This window comes from Trichosurus vulpecula, chromosome 8 (assembly GCF_011100635.1).
Source record: "Trichosurus vulpecula isolate mTriVul1 chromosome 8, mTriVul1.pri, whole genome shotgun sequence".
Taxonomy (NCBI): domain Eukaryota; kingdom Metazoa; phylum Chordata; class Mammalia; order Diprotodontia; family Phalangeridae; genus Trichosurus; species Trichosurus vulpecula.
In genome coordinates this window covers 141480402-141492797 of record NC_050580.1, presented here as the reverse complement: position 1 = coordinate 141492797, position 12396 = coordinate 141480402, and the positions used below count along the sequence as shown (strand labels likewise).

At 37.0% G+C, this 12396-nt stretch overlaps 1 protein-coding gene across 1 annotated transcript in view; it reads left to right on the top strand.

Moving 5' to 3' along the window:
• The first annotated feature begins 6376 nt into the window (after positions 1–6376).
• Positions 6377–12396, top strand: part of APBA2 (amyloid beta precursor protein binding family A member 2) — a 208120-nt gene continuing 202100 nt past the window's right edge. The window contains exon 1 of the mRNA XM_036736849.1: positions 6377–6427. The gene's annotated coding sequence lies outside the window, so the exon portion shown is untranslated. The remainder of the gene's footprint in view (positions 6428–12396) is intronic.

Below are 12396 nucleotides of genomic sequence, written 5' to 3'. Positions count from 1 at the left end.
CAAAGGGCCAGGTCTGAAGTCTGTTTCTGACACTTACTAGCTATGAGACCCTAGACAAGTCACTTAACCTCTGGGTACCTCAGGCAGCTCTCAAAGATGCATCAATTAGGTCATCAACAGTTTTAGACTGCTTTGGGCAAGGAAGTTGTTTCATCATAGAGCCTTCCTGTGACATGACAAAGATGGCAGGTGCCATAATGGATAGAGGGCTTATCTTTAGTCAGTAACATGTAGGTTCTAATCCTGTCTCTTAACACTTACTAGCTATGGGATCATAGACAGCTACTTTGAACCTCAGACAAATCTCACACACCCAAAGCTGCGATGGAAGGAACTCAGACGCTATCTAGTTCAACCACATCACTTTGCAGATGTGCCAACTGAAGCTTGGTTAAAGCAACCAGGTAATAAACCACAGAGTTGGACTTTGAAGGCATTCTTTGAGTCTATCCACAAGTATTTTCTTAGTGCTTACTACATCTCAGGTATTGCAATGAACACTGGAGCCACTGTGCTAAGCATTGGCTCCAGGCATGATGGTCTCTCTTTAAATAAAAATTAAATACACACACGCACACACATATATATTTTCAAATATCAAGCATTTTTAAAAGTGGTTTTTTTCTCCCCACTGTACTATATGTGTATATTTGTTGGGTGAGGGAATGTTGTAATCTGTGTACGTAGAGGGAGTTCACATACTGGGAGTTCCAAAATAAATGAAATCTCAGGAACTTCATTTGCACAGACACACACTCACACACAGGGGCAGGGCTCAAAACGTGGAAAGAAAGAAGTTTTAATTTGTTCCCAGTTTAGGGATAATAAAAATTAGGAGCCTTTTCCAAATAATATTACCAAAAAAATATATTGCCAAGAAAAAGAAGGCTTGCTTTTGCTTAAGATGGAGAAGACATATCATGGAATTCTGTAAATGACTAATGGAATGGACAAGGACAATTTGGACATGTTTAGAGAATTCATAAATACTAAGAGGGGAGGATATGGGGAAATGTGGGCTCATGTCAATGAAATCCTCAAAGGATCCTCCATGGTCTCAGGCTTGTTTTCTGTTGATCCCCTTCTATTCCCCATACCTGAAGGCCCCAGGGGATTTAGTCGTTGTGTGCTTTTCCACTGTTGTAATCAAATCTTTTTTCTTAAAGTTTTTTTTTTAATTTTTAGTTTACAACACTTGGTTCTACATAATTTTGAGTTCCAGATTTTCTTCCCTCCTTCCCTGCCCTCCTTCCCCAAGATGACACACAATCAGATATATCTTTTACATATAACTTCGCATTGAACTAATTTACACACTAGTCAAGTTGTGGAGAAGAATTATGACCAATGGAATGAATCATGAGAAAGAAGAAACAGAACCAAAAAAAAACCCCAAGAAACAAAAACAAAAGAGAGAAAAAAAGGGTAAAAAAAAGGCGAGCATAAAGTGTGCCTCAATCTGCATTCATACTTCATAGTTCTTTCTCTGGATGGAGATAGTATTCTCTATAGGGATTCCTTTGGAGTTGTCTTTGTACCTTGTGTTGCTGAGACGAGCAAAGTCTATCCGGGTTAGTCTTCACAGAATCCATATATCTGTGGTTGAGTTTAATGTTCTCCTGGCTCTGCTCTGCTCACTCAGCATTATGTCATGTAGGTTTTTCCAGGTTGTTATGAAGTCCTTATCATCCCCATTTCTTATAGCACAGTAGTATTCCATTACCTTCATGTACCACAGCTTGTTCAGCCATTCCCCAATTGATAGGCATGCCCTTGATTTCCAATTCTTAGCTACTACAAAAAGAGCTGCTATGAATATTTTTGTACATATGGGTCCTTTTCCCACTTGTATGATCTCTTTGGGATACAACCCTAGAAGTGGTATTGCTGGGTCAAAGAGTATGAACATTTTTATAGCCCTTTGGGCATAGTTCAAAATTGCTCTCCAAAATGGCTGGATCAGCTCACAACTCCACCAGCAATGTAACAATGTTCCAATTTTCCCACATCCTTTCCAGCATTTATCATTTTCCTGTTTTGTCATTTTAGCCAATCTGACAGGAGAGATGTGGTACCTAAGAGTCATTTTGATTTGCATTTCTCTAATCAGTAGTGATTTCGAGCGTTTTTTCATATGCCTATAGATGTCTTTAATTTCTTCCTCTGAAAACTGCCTGTTCATATCCTTTGACCATTTCTCAATTGGGGAATGACTTATATTCCTATATATTTGGCCCAGTTCCCTGTATATTTTAGAAATGAGGCCTCTATCAGAAACACCGGTTGTAAAGATTTTCTCCCAATTTTCTGCTTCCCTCCTAGTCTTTTTTGCATTGACTTTTTCTTTTAACTGGTTTTCCCCCATTTAAGGTTCACTTACAGAATGGGTTGTAGCTTTTTAATTTCTTCCCTATCCTATTGTTTCCTAAAGAAGCACATGACTCTTCTTTAGGTATAGAGCTGGAAGAGGCCTTAGAGGTCATAGGGTCCAAAGGGTCCAAAGGGTCCAGCCCCCTTATTTTACAGATGGTTTAACTGAAGCCTAGAAGAGTTAAGCAGCTTGCCTAGGCTCACAAAGCTGGTAAGTGTCTAGATAGGTTTTACACCCAGGTCTTCCTAACTCTAAGCCCAGTACTTTATTGTTAGTGGATACAAGGAAACAGACTATAACCATTTAAAAAAGCATGCACAAGGAAAGTTACCAGAAGTCTAAAAATGTCCACAGTAATTAGGTACTTTGTGTTGTCATTTTAAATGGTTTTACAACAATTTTTAGCATCCTTTTATCAACCGGGAAACAAAAAACATTCAACTCAGTCTGTAGACTTGGGTTCTTTTCCTACTCCTACTACTACTACTAACTAAATTATCTCAGTAAAGTCACTTAATCCTCTCTGGGTTTCTGTCTCCTGCTTGTTAAAATGAGGAGATTAGATGAATTGATCCCTAAGGTCACTTTCAGCTCTGTCACTGCGGTCTCTCCGTCTTGGGAGTCAGTTTTCCCTCAACCTTCTATCTCTCTTTTCTTTCTGGGGCTTATCAGTTTACTTCTTCCCTAGTATCCACTTCTATCTTGCAAATAGACCCTTTAGATGCCAGGGTAGAACAGTGTTGATCACAGGTAGCAGTAATGGGTCATCAGCTTACATGGAGTCTCATTTATATATCAGAAAAAAAAAAAAAACTTCTGGTCTGTTATGCCCATGTTGTGCCGCTTTGCATCTCATAGGTCATTTCCCACAAAATAAATACTTCTAAAAATTTGGGAGTGAGTTAAAGTTAAAACAATAGGAGGAAGTTCTTTTTTATGCAGTACGGAATAAATTGTAAAACTCATTACCCTGGACTGATGTTAATACCAGTAAACCAGTATGACTGGGAACCAAAGAGTGGTCATTAATGGCTCTAAATCAACATGACATGTTATTCTAGGGAATATGCTTGACCCTATGCTGGTTGACATTTCAAAAAATCAATAACGTGACAAAGAAATACATGGCATGCTTATCAAATTTTTAATTAGGAGTATTAACATATTGAATGACAAAAATTGGGATTCAGAGTCATATGGATAGGCTATAACATTGGACTGAATTATCATAAGGTGAAATTTAATTGGGGCCTTCTTTTTAATTATTTTTTTTTGCATGTTGAAATGTTCATGTCTGATAATTGAGTTTACAATAAAAATATGTGGAACAAAATTAGTAAGGATAAATGCAAATTTCTACAGCTGAGGTAAAAAAAAAACACTTCATTAGTACACTATGGGAAAGATTTGGCTAGACTAAAGTCTGTGTGGGAAATACAAAAGATTCAGGCATTTTAGTGGACTTCTAGATCAATATCAGTCAGCAGTACGATATGGCAGCCAAAGAAACTAATGCAGTCTTGGGCTATATTGAGAGGGTGGGGGTACTGAACAAGTTAGGTGATAATCTGGCTAGACTCTGCTCTGTTCATACTACATCTGAAGTATCATGTTCAGTTCTGAGTGCCATCAAGCCCTGAGGGAGGGAGGATTAAACTCTTAAAAAGCTAGTTACCCCCTCTCTCAGCACAACTGCATTTATGGTCAGAGTATCTTCAATGCCACCACTGATGTACCATTCCTTTGCCCTCACTCCCAAGATCTCTCTGATCAGCTGTTTTTGCCTGTGGTATAAATTTTTAGTTTTGGCTCTGGACATGCTATCTACATTCAACTTTTTGAAGAAGGATTATTATATCAAAGATAAATTAGATTTGTTCTGCTACGCCTAAAGAGAAACACCAACAGGGTAGTAGTAGAAAAGAGACATAGTTCAATTTGATGTAAGAAAACCTTCCTAATGATTGGAGCCATCCAGAAGTGAAATGGATAACCTTGGGAGCAATTAGGTTAACTTCTACTTGAGATCCTTAAGGGAAGACTGGGGATGGCAAGCAGAGTGGAGGAATTCTTGACCTGGTACAGGCTATGCTAGATGGATGCTAAGCTTCTGTCCAGCTCTGAGGACTCATTGGTTCCATGTTAGAAATATAAAGTTATCCAAAAGGGATTTTTTGAGTGATATGTAAATAGCTAATAACAGAAGCTAAAGGTATGCCTAAGCTTTTAGGTTGCCACATAATACAATTATAGGGCAGCTAAATGGCACTGTGGATAGAGCACTGGGCCTGGAGTCAGGAATACCTGACTTCAAATCCAGCTTCAGATACTTACTAGCTGTGTGACCCTGGGCAAGTCACTTAACCCTGTTTGCCTCAGTTTCATAATCTGTAAAATGAGCTAGAGAAGGAAATGGTAAACAACTCCAGGACCTCTGTCATGAAAACCCCAAAAAAGGTCACGAAGAATCAGACATGACTCAACAACTGACCAACAACAATATAAAGCAATTCTGCTTTTCTTGGACATTTGTTGACAAAAGAATACTAGCCTGAAAGAGCATGATTCTTGCTCAGCTTGGTAATGCCTGTATTCCTTTGTAATGTTAATGTCTGGCTTATTTTTAATTTGTTCTTTGAGAGAACGTGAAGTCATTTAAGATAGTATGACACTATATCCAATGGGAATATTATCTCAATGAGAACATCTGAGTATAAAGAGCAGAGATCTTTGCTGTCTTGAAAATAAAATTAATTTTTTGGAAGTTAGTCGCTTTAGAGAGAAACATAACATTGTTTTGTGTTGAGTCAGAGTAGTAGGTGACCTTGCTTCTAAGATAAACTCTTGCTGAGGGAATTTAAGGAAGATAAATACAAAATGCACAAAAATTCATCAGAGATGGCCAAGTTCTCAAAGTTGTGTTTTGTTTCCATGATCTTTAATGATGTTCCTATGGTTGTGTGAAATCTATAAACACTTTAGAGCATATTTAAAATTTAATTTGTATGTGTGCCCATTTTCTCCAATTGAAATATGTTATGCTAGGGTTTTTCTTTTCCGTTTCAAGAGCAGTGAGGTTATAAGGAATTGTTTCCCTCGAGGCACCAACTCAGAATTGGCAGGTTTGACGATCTCTGTGGGAGAACTGACAGGTCTTGAGCATACTTTTCCCAGATGTGTGATAATTCATTTCCCAGCCAGAAGGGTGAGTCCTATTATTTTCTTTTAGGATTTGATGAGAAAGACTTAGTGCTAGTCACCAGAAATTTTGGAGAAAATTGAAGCTAGATATCCTGTTTCTAAGTTCTTGGAATTTGGTGATGTAACCTCACAGGATAGTTGTGAAGATCCACAGTTGTGAGATAATATACGATACCATAAAGCGTGCTATCAATACCATTTATTAATATTATTATCATCACTGCCATTTTGACCAGAATTATGATTGGTTGCCTCCTTATATGTCAGTAGTCAAATGTAAGTCTGGGATGGAAAGAAAGGAGAGAGAAGGTAAATATCCCTGTGTGACTGCCAAGTGCCACTGAAAAATGTCAGAATATATTTAATCCCTCGAAAAAATGTGACAAGATGGCTTCGTTCCTCATTTTCTCCCTTTCCTCTATATCTGACAGTCCTGCAAAATCGAGTCTTTAAGCTTGGGACATTAACTTCTGTGTTATTTTTGGACCATACATATTCATGAGGGTTTAAAGAATAACTTCATTAAAATAAGGATATCTACTAATTCCATTTTGAAGCATAAGTTCATGGCAAATCAATGTTCTTAAGACAATATTATATGATGAATGGTTATAGAAACATTTTTATTATTATTAGTCCACAGTGATTTCTGTTCATCTCATTAGAATTGCTCATTTTAAGATAATTCAAAGTAATTGACTTATTTAAATTTTCATAATTAAAAAATTCAGCTGATAATGAGTATTCTGTACGAGTATTCTGAAGCAAAAGTAATTCTTTGTTTCTTAAATTTCTTCCAGGAAGGTATCATTGCCAAGAGATTTTTGAAGGTATTACCACACTACTCAATTACAGGTAAGAAAGAAAAAAGATGGCTTCTTTGAAGTGAAATTTCTTTTCTCAGTTCTTGATATATTAGAAACTGTTTACTCATGTTTGATCTTTATTGTTATGGCAATATCCCATTTTCTGGACAGATTAAAGGTAATTGCTGTGTGGCTTAACATTTTTTTCCATTTATTAAGAGATAATTCATGATTGTGTTTTTATTTGATTAGCTCTAAGGCCTGGAGGTTTGAATTTGTTAGTCTTATTTGCAACTCTGCTCTTGACTGACTTTATGATCACAGATGCCTTTTCTATGTCTTAATTCCTTTAACAGTAAACTGCTAGCTTTAATCTATGCAGTCACATGTTTCTGTACTATCCCCACCATGTACCAAATGTGACTTAAATATAGCTTAAGTTTTGAGTTGACATGATCATTTGGAAACATTAGCCATCATTTCTTTCAAAATGGTGGAGTGAACCACAAATTAAACTTAAGGTGTAACTTAGTAGCTTTTGGTAGCATATCAAATTTGTTCAAAATCAATATACTTCTCCTAAAGTTATTGTGCTATGAACAAACATATACGAAATGCGGAGCAGTTGAATTGAAAGAGAGATCTTTCTTCATTTGGTCAGAAAGGGGTAACTTGCTTCATCAGGAAATGGGAATCTCATCTCTCCCATGAGATTATTAGCATAGATCTTTTGATCCATTTCTATCATTTCCTGTTCTAGACTTCTTTTCTCTTTAGTGTTATAGTGGAAAGACCTTTGGATTAGGAGTCAGGAGAGAAGGGTTCCACTCCTGGATCTGTCATTAACTGGATATATGATCTAACTCAGTGGTATTGAACTCAAATAGAAATGAGTCACTAAACTGCAGTCAGGAAGCTAGGTGATGCAGTGGATAGAATTCTGGGCCCAGAGTCATGAAAATTCATCTTCCTGAGTTCAAATCTGGCCTCAGACACTTAATAGTTGTGTGGCCCTGGGCGAGTCACTTAATCCTGTTTGCCCCAAATGGGGTCACAAAGAATTGGAGATGACTGAAATGATTGAACAACAAAAATCATTCATAAGGATTCCTGCATGCCACATAATGACTTAGAAGACCCCACATTAGCATTATCTTTATGTTTTATTATATTTTATTTACTTTGCTAAATATTTCCTAATTACATTTTAATCTAGTTTGGGTAATACTTGGAGGTGTTTGGGGCTGCATGGAGCCTGCAGACCTTATACCGATGGCTCTGATGTAGCCTCTCTAAACCTCAGTATCTTTGTCTAACTTGAGTTTGTTGGTAAATTTCCTTCCAACTCTAACATTCTGTATTTCATTTTTTTCTCTCATTTATCTTCTGCCTTTTCTTAGCTCTGTTTTACTCAATTCTCTCTTTTTCCCTCTCTTCCTATATGCTTACTTTATCATTAAGATAATTTAAAGAAGTAGTTTTTGCTCAACTACTTCTAACTTTAACCTAAAAGTCTCTAAGCCTTTTAAAAATCTTCACTCCGATGTTTTATTCATGGAAACCAAAGTAGAATATTCAGTCCCATTTGGCAGCTATATGAAATTGTTCTGTCTCTGCAGGATTTTAGGACTTCAGTCCCTCTGTGTACATATTTTCCTGTTTTGTACTAATTATGAATTAGTAGAGTTTTAAGAAGTGCCAGTATCACAGAAGTTATTAAAAATAAACAAAGCTTAAGAAACTTTTTAAGGAAATTTATGTATTGTGCATGGTGAAACAACATAAGTGAAATAGCAAAACCTGTATAATATCCATTCATCAGCTAGTAAACATGCATCATTACCTTTTAAGAATCTCTGGTAGTAAGAGTGTGGTAGATAGCTTGTGCCACCTTTGATTTACTCTTCTAATATGAAAAATTAGTGTCAAATATGTGCATGCAGTTCAATGGTAGTTGGTGAGTTATTGTGTTGGGGAGGATAAAATCTATTATTATAGTCCATTCTCCTCTCCAACTTCAGGCATGCACACATTCGATTTCAATACGACATTGAAAAACATAACTCTTTCCCTCTGAAATCATCCTTCATCCCATAGGGGTTGTAGTCTTGCTTCTTTCCTCTTCATTAGCTCTAGATTTTACTGTAATTTAGGTGTAGGGGAGCTGACTTTTTAGGGAAGGGGAATGTATTAAGTAGCATTATAGATGCTTTTATAGATGAGAGACCTGCGTTAGATATTAGGACAATGTCTAATTAACTTCCTAATTGATTTTGTTAGTTCATCAGTATTCACAAGGAATATTTGATAAGCTTTTGAAGATTTATTTGAATTCCATCCATTATGCCACACATTACCTGTCTTGACTAGATTCATTGGATAGAGTTAATCAGTTGATTAGAATGTCAGTAGCCAATGAATCCAATGGGAGGGGGTAATTGTAAAATTTGATAAATTTCTATAGGCTGCCATGTAAATTTTTACATGAAAAATAACATATCTGTTCATAATCTGATGTATCTAGACCTCCTTCATCTTCCTGGTTGAGAGCTTTTATGCTATCACAACCCAGTTTATCAGGAAGGTTTGAATTATATACTTCTAATATGCAAAAAAAGTTTCCAGAAAAAATATTTGAGGAGGGAGATAACACTTATTGACTGGGGTGGTGTCATGGAGGACATCTCCGAGGACATAGCTTTAGAACTGGACCTCAAAGGAAGAATGAGGACTCAGAGAGATAGAGAAAAGGAATGAAGATATCGCCAGTCTGGGGGAAAGCTTGTGCAAACAGATGGAAACCGGAGGTGAGATATGGTAGTTAGGGAACAACTCGGAGTCCAGTTTGGCTGGAACATGGAATGTACGAAGTAAGGCTGGAAATTCAATCCTGAGATTTATTAAGCACCTACTCTCGTGCCAACTATGGCATACTGGATGGAGAGCCGGCCTTGAAGATGGTAGTACCTGCTTTTAATTCCCATGTCTGACACATATTGGCTGTGTGAACCTAGGCAAGTCACAACCTCCAAAGTAGAGACAGCAAACATTTATTAAGTAATACTGTTTGCCAGGCACACACCAAGTGGTGATTATGAAGAAAAAGCCCTTGCCAATCAGGAAGCTTACATTCTAATGGAGGAGACAGCATGTAAACAATTAAGTGGATTCAAAATATATAGAATGTGTGGAAGATGTTCTGAGAAGGGAAGGCAGTAGGTGGAGGGGCTGGAAAGGCCTCCTGTAGTAGGTGGGATTTGACTTCTATCTTGAAAAGAGGTCAGGGAAACCAAGAGGTTCTAGGTAATTCTCAATTTTCTAGGTAAGTCCCTAAGTGTATAATTTGCAGAGAAGATAATTTTCACTGGCAGCAAGGACTTCCTTAGCCAGGAGTTCTCTATACCAATGAAATTGTAGGTTCAGGCCCTATCCCTGGTTCCTCTCCCTATGTGCCAGGCACTATGTTGACTCCAGGATAAAGACAAAAACAAAACAGTCTTTATTTGGCTGGGTATGTGGGGAGGCAGGCGACATGAACACAGAAGAGCATATGACAATGCATACAGAGTAAACATAGATTATTGGGGGGTGGGGTGGGTGAGATCAAGAAAGATCTCCTAGAGAACATGGCGCCTGAACTGAAGGGAGGCAGGAAGTTAATGGGATAGACAGTCCTTACAGAGAACTACTGATTCCTTTGTTTAGTTCATTTGTTTGTTTTTTTGGGGGGGTTGGGGAAACAACTATAACCCCATCGGTTCAAATATAGATGAGTTATAAATATTAGGTGGTTACTTGTTTTTAAGTGTTTTTGTAAGCCTTAAAAAGTGATGTGTAAATGTGAGTTAGTATTATTTAAAAGTTAAAATTTAAATCTTAAAACTCTCCTTCTATTGGATGATGTGATGCAATGAAGCTTGGAGTTTTTAATCTGAGCCCTTGACATAACCCCAAGGGCAGGTGCTGGTTCCTGCTACTTTTGCAGATACCATTGAGGATATTGTGGGCAAATAGCCCTGGGAGACTTGAGAGTGTTTACAGCAGAGGGACTGAGCAGGTGGAAGGATGGGGGTGGCAGAGTGGAGAGAGCTCTCTGAATCTCCATTTAGAAGCCTCATTAAGCTTTCTTTCTATTTCCAAATGCTCTGTTCTGGAAGAGACATTGGCCCTTTCAGAGAGCAAGTACAGGCTGCTGAGGGGGTTGCTAAGGAACAGTTGTATTTAACTCACCTTAGGGTAACACAAGCCACATCCTTGGTAGGCAAAAAACTCAAGGGAGAGGGGACCATTTCACAAAGTGTTTCATTGGATAGAACATTCCCTCCTCCCCATCCCCCATTCTCCAGTACATTTCCAAATTTCTCTTTATTGAAAACCAAAGTTCCTCTTGTATTTTAAATCTTATATTTGGGTCAATATGGTGTTTCAAATCTTTACCTACTAAAACAATGGTTTGAAGAAAAGACTTTTTTTCTTTTTTCGTAACATATGATTCTTAGTATAAGAAGATAGGACTTGTGAACTGAGCCTAAAATTTCAAAACCGGAAGGTACCTTAAAGATCACCTGGTTCAACTTTAATATGGACTTAGGCCCAAGAAAGTTAAAGGATTTCCCAAACTCCTACTTCTCATCAGAGAAAGTAAACAGGTGTGGAATAACTTTTACATTTTTAGATATGGACCAAATATTGTTTTGTTTTGTTTGTTCATATTTCTTACAAGGAAAAGACCAGGGGATGGGTGAGCCAGTGGGAAGAGAGAGTGGTGTTTTTTTTTTTAAAGTATCAATAAAACATTTAAAAAGTTAAGAGATTCGCCCAAGTTTATACAGAGAATTAGTGGCAGAGCCAGAATTAGAAACCAGGTCACAACTTCTAGTCCAATTCTTTTCCTTATATCTTGCTGTTTGCCACAGTTATTGCATTTCAGAGGTACTAGGAAGAGATTGAGAGCCAAATTGGGCCCAAGGAGCTGAAGTTGGAAATGAGTTTCTATTCTTTGAGAAAATGGTGTTTGTTAACAATTCTGACAACAAACTCAGGTGTGGCTGCTGGTGATGTTTTGGGTTCTACATTGATGGGTCTATTTCTAGAGGAGTTTGGTAGGATAAGAGTAAGTGGCATAGTGGGCTCTCAGTGACTACATTCTTTTGACTAGACAACATGACTGTAATGGGAACTACCATTACTTTTAGACCTTAAGCCTTTTGCTTGAATTTACCATTACAGTCTGTAACTTTTTGAATTAAGATTGGAGACATAAGCACAGATTTCATTGTGCAACAGTTCTTCATTGTAATGACTTCATTTTAACATCCTTTCTCTAGAAGCATGTAAAATATTTGAAAAACTAATAAAGCAATCAAATGTTTGCCTACTTTAGGAAAAGCACTGTTAGGCACTATCAGGGATATTGAAAAGTATGTATAGTTGGAGAGACAAGGTATAAATTAATGAAAAGTTAATAATACCAGAGTTAATAATAAAGATGGAAATACAAGAAATGTGTATAGTTAATAGCAAAAGTGTTAGTATAATAAATTAATAATTAGAGCTTAGAGGAGGGATGAATAACTGTTGACTTTCCTTTCCAATACTAGTTGTACTTTTTTAAAAATATATATGTGTATATATATATATCTCATATATACTATGTATATATAAAATCAAGCAAAACAAATGTCTGCAATGGCCATGTCTAAACATCAAAAACATATATAAATAAGTAGGTCTCATTCTTTCCTCTTGAATGCCTCACTCCACTATCAGGAGGTGAGTGGCATGATTCATCATTAGTCTTTTGGAATGGTGGTTAGTCATTTTGCTGATCAAAGTCCCTCAGTTTTTCAAAGCTATTTGTGTTTGCACTGTTATTGTATAAACTGTTCTCTTGGTTTTGCTTATTTCATTCTCTATCATTTCATATATGTCTTCCTAGGTTTCTTTGAAACCATCCCCTTCATTGTTTCTTATAGCAAAATAGTATTCTTTCACAATTATATACTACATGATTCAGCT